The sequence below is a fragment of the Macrobrachium nipponense genome, chromosome 28 (genome assembly GCF_015104395.2).
Source record: "Macrobrachium nipponense isolate FS-2020 chromosome 28, ASM1510439v2, whole genome shotgun sequence".
In the NCBI taxonomy this organism is placed as follows: Eukaryota; Metazoa; Arthropoda; class Malacostraca; order Decapoda; family Palaemonidae; genus Macrobrachium; species Macrobrachium nipponense.
Window position 1 is genome coordinate 39,140,085 of NC_087217.1, and position 4,942 is coordinate 39,145,026.

The window sequence follows — 4,942 nt, forward strand, 5'->3', positions numbered from 1 at the left end:
CTACGTGCTCCTCTTGAGCAAGAGCCCATGCTGGCATAAAGCCAGCTTAATCTTTAACAACAACAACAACTTTTATATTCAGTGTGAACTTGAAAATGTACAATATACTACGAAAGTACTTGTTCCAAATATTATATATATATATATATATATATATATATATATATATATATATGTATATATACATACACTATATATACACTATATATACACTATATATATTAATATATATAATATATATATATATATATATATATATATATATAAATTGCCTCCCCCTTGGAAGATACGCTGCGGCCGCCCATGTCCGCCAAGTCTGTTAAATGATTTATGCATCATTTACTAAAACAATATGTACTGTGTGCAGAAATGAAAATATTTAATTTTACTGGTATATTTTTTCTACAGATAAGGTTTTGCAGATATGGCGACATTACAGCATTATGATCATGCTGCATTGAAAGCCAATTTTCTCAGCAGTCTTTAAAGATTGGTAAATGATCTTTGCAGTATTTACCAAGAACAATGTGTACTATACGTAGAAATAAAAACATCTATTATGTCTGCTATAGTTTTTATACACTTGAGCAATGAAGTTGACCAATTTGCCGACGTTACGTGTCTTTCTTACCACCATGAATTTGCAGTTTTACCCTCTATAGGCAGAACTAATTATTTATCGTTCTTTATTTATTGAATCAAAATGACAGGCAGTAAAATCTGACAACATTATCTTAAAATAATTGTCCTCTCTAAGGCTGCCATCCCATATTAGCTTGATCCACAGTCATAATATGATATATATGTTATAATAGCAACCTAAGTTTAATAGGTTGATACCAATCAGTTACTATTTAATAGTCTGTACAGTCATTTTATTGGACTTTAAACTATACTGTATCTGATAATATTAACAGAGATACAATTAGTAGTGTAGTTTGCAGGGACGTATAAATCTTGCCGTTGCCAGTACAGATGTATATGCCGGCTTGCCCTTTCTGGTTACTTCTTATTAGACTAAATCTGCTATGGTAACCACATTACTGCCTCTTGACATATTCTGGACTTCAAAGTCTGTTGCAGAAAATGTCCTTTGTCAGCAAATGCTTGCTGCAACATGCGTGATCCATATTTTGGCTCTTTATCCCGTCTGCATTTTCTAACCCAAGTAAGGCAGTGAGTGGTCTTGCTCTTTGTTCTTGTCAGGAAGTCTTAAACACAAGACTGACAAAAGTCAGTTATGAATCTCACATATTATTTACATCAGGCTTCCTACACTGACCTGCAGACATTTTTAAGGCATATTTGAATCTACGAGGTTACTCACACATCTTATAAGAGAAACTGTTTATTTAATTACAGTATAAATGTAATTACAATCTACATCAAATCATATTCATACAATTGTGATTCAGGGGAAGTACACTGTACGTTCTTTACAGAACCAGATCAAAGCATCTGAATATTGACATAGCAGCTACTTGTACAGCTTCAAGTGCAATTATTACCAGGAGGTACATATGTAAAGCTGTGCAATATGTCACAGTCATACTGACCTGTAATTTAACACACTTATTTACATTGTACAATCTTAGTTAGGATAGCCTGTAAGAATAACTTGACTTTCATAGCGAGCCAAGACTTGAGCTGTATTTCATAGTCTGTGGAGAGGGACAAATGGAAAAAATCACCTTTCCTGAAGGTGACGCCAGGTTAGGCTACCTTTGCTAAGCTAACGTTAGGCTGTGGTATGTTTACCCTCGGTTATTTGATGATCAACTAGCTAGCCTACAAGTTTACTTATAGGCTACCTAGTTGGTCAAGTTTACTTTTAAAGCTATAATGTAAATTATAAAATGAGTCTTCCACATACAAGGAGGTTTGAGAACTTATAGATGATATAGTAAATAACAGTACAACACTTCATTAACACAGTTAAATAACACTTCAAAGTGTAGCAGGCCTGGATATAGGTCTCTTGAGAAGTAAGGAAAACTGTCCGACTCAACCATGATTATATGAACTGACAGTAACCCTACATTCTAATTTATTGGGCTACATGAATTTAATGTCTAATAGATTTAATAAAAAGCTTATGAGAACATTCATTATTTTATTAGCTAAAAAAGCAGGCGTGTAGTTGACTGCAAGTTGACTGTGATCTAACACATGTTCACTTGAGGTTGTTTCAACCCAGTTATAAAGATTTTCATGAATGAAAAAATGTCAGTATCTTATGAAATATGATCCCCTGTACTTGTGTAATCCTAGTTTTCTGCAGTCGCTGCTGCTACCATTTCTGAGAATCATCGCATAACAATGGCGCCTTATGTGCACGCGATCGTCACTTGTCAGTCCAGTCTCTCCCTTCTATATCCGTGTTCCATCCCTTCCCAGTCATTTGTGCTTTCCTCATCATTATCCCTGAGCATTGTCCTCACCATCTCCTCGGTTCCACTTTGTCCTTTTCATGGCGAACTAGATATAACCCGCCATAAACAATATTTAATTCTCACAATTTAACCGTCTGTCCCCACCTTGATAGTCTAATGAAGCTGCCAATCCTGACTGCAATGCAACCTCTCTTACAGCAGATTCTATGTTGTGGATGGATGCTGGATGGATGGATGGGGTTTTAGGCCAAAGTCAGACACTAGGGCGCCTTTTATCCTCAAGATTCTTCTCAAAGCTTTAATCTTTAAGGAAAGAGTTTTTGCAACATACTAGTATTGTTGCAGTATGATTTATGGCTGAAAAATTATAGAGATTTTATCTTTTAAACTGGATCTGAATTTTGATAACAATAGGGATAGAATTCAATGTCCACACCAATAAAGACAATTCTGATTTATTAGTTCGTCCTCGCACTTCAACGGTTAGTGATCCATATTCCTTAATGATTACTGTAAAATATGTAAGTGATTTAGCACCTCGAAACAACTCAACATTAAAGTGAAATATATATGGGTAATATTCATCACTTTAAGCTCCTTGAGATTTTTCTTCCTTAGCAATAGTCCGTCAATACTTTTCTGAATGTTTTCTAACCTTTGACGTCCTCATAACTACCTATAAACATTCCTAATTTTCAGTGACCCAAGAAGTGTCATGGAAGTATTGAAGAACTATCACCCTAAAAATGAAAGCATATGATAAAACATATATTAATTTCATCCATCCTGCAACAGCTCCCAACTCTTTTTCCTCCTTTGCCTTATTCATCAGTAATCATGACTGGACCAAAGAATATAAGTAATTAAGAACCACCTCTTCGGGTAAGTTCTTAATTTTGAAGGGCCAGTAAGTTTGTCATCAACCATTACTAAATTAAACTATTTCATACTTATTATGATATTAGCAACCTCTAGAATGACCTATAACTTCTCAGCCTTTCAAATGGCTTAGAGGACCCTTTCGTTCTTGTTTTATGAGTCCTATTGCTCATGTTGCACCTGAGACTCTTTCGAAGTCTTTGCAAAGTCAATGGGATTCCCACTTCACTACACTGCTATGCAAAATGTCTCCAGATGACTATCTAGTCATTACAAATACTTATCAACCTCTCAGTCATTTGTCTATTTTAGGATTCATTCAATTTAGAATTACTATATAAAGTTGTGAAATATCAATCTTTACTTCCTTTATTTACTGGCTACTTGGTGTGTGAAATGATTAATTTTTTACCAGTTACGTCTGTCTATATTTAGCCTTTCTCTTTCCTTCTTTTCGGTAACAGGATGTCATCAAGTGCTTAGCAAAAAAAGGTCGACTTCTGTAAGGGCCAAGAAGTCCCATAATTGAACCTTTTGATGAAGTATACCGATTGCAGGTACAGGGATATCAGTTTTATAAAGCTAAGAAGATTTTGTCTTTTAGCTTTCTCTCTTCAAGCCTTGCTGTGTAGCTTCCTTAAATTAACCTAACCCCAGTTTCCACCTTTCATTTAAGAATAAATCCTTTGGGTTAGCACTTTGAGAGTAGCAGTGTGACCCAGTGGGCTTTTGTTAGAATATTTAGGATATGCAAGGTACAGTGTTTAAGTGCGTTATTATCTTCCGTGTGTTCGTCAGATTACATATTAATTTAACATGATAGTTTATATACATACCTTGATTGTTAAAAGCTTTCAAAGTTGCTAGGTTACATCATGAGGAAAATCAGCATCTTGAAGATTTCACCTCTGTGCCCGAAATGTTAGATGCAGATAACATCATTTCAACTAAAACTAAATATTTCCTAGCAGCTTCATGGTATGTTCATATGAATTTCAAAAGAATGCCACTATAAACATTCCTAATTTTCAGTGACCCAAGAAGTGTCATGGAAGTACTGAAGAACTATCACCCTAAAAATGACAGCATATGATAAAAAATATATTAATTGCAAAAGTTGTATGAAGCAGGTTAACTTGCTGATTTATGAACAACATCAAGAAAATTTACGTTCTTCAGAGATAAGGATAAAATCAGACCCTATTCTTGAGTTTAATTCTTGATATATTGTTGAGTTACACCGAAATCCTAAACCTTCACGAAGAGTACTGCCCTAATTGTCAGAGCGAATGCAGCTAAACCAAATTTTCTGTTGTTCCAGAAAAAGCCCGCCTTGTGCTGGTTGGTTTGCTGCGGTTATGCTGCCTATCTGCTGTTATGTGGAGGGCGTTATCCTGGCTGTGTTAAGTTAAGTATATCTTAATTTTACCAGACTACTGAGCTGATTAACAGCTCTCGTAGGGCTGGCCCGAAGGATTAGATATTTTACGTGGGCTAGGAACCAATTGATCACCTAGCAACGGGACCTACAGCTTATTGTGGCTGTGGGATCCGAACCACATTATATCGAGAAATGAATTTCTATCACCAGAAATAAATTCCTCCTATTCCGCGTTGGCCGAGCCGAGAATCGAACTGTGGACCACTAGATTGGTAGACGAGCGCGTAAA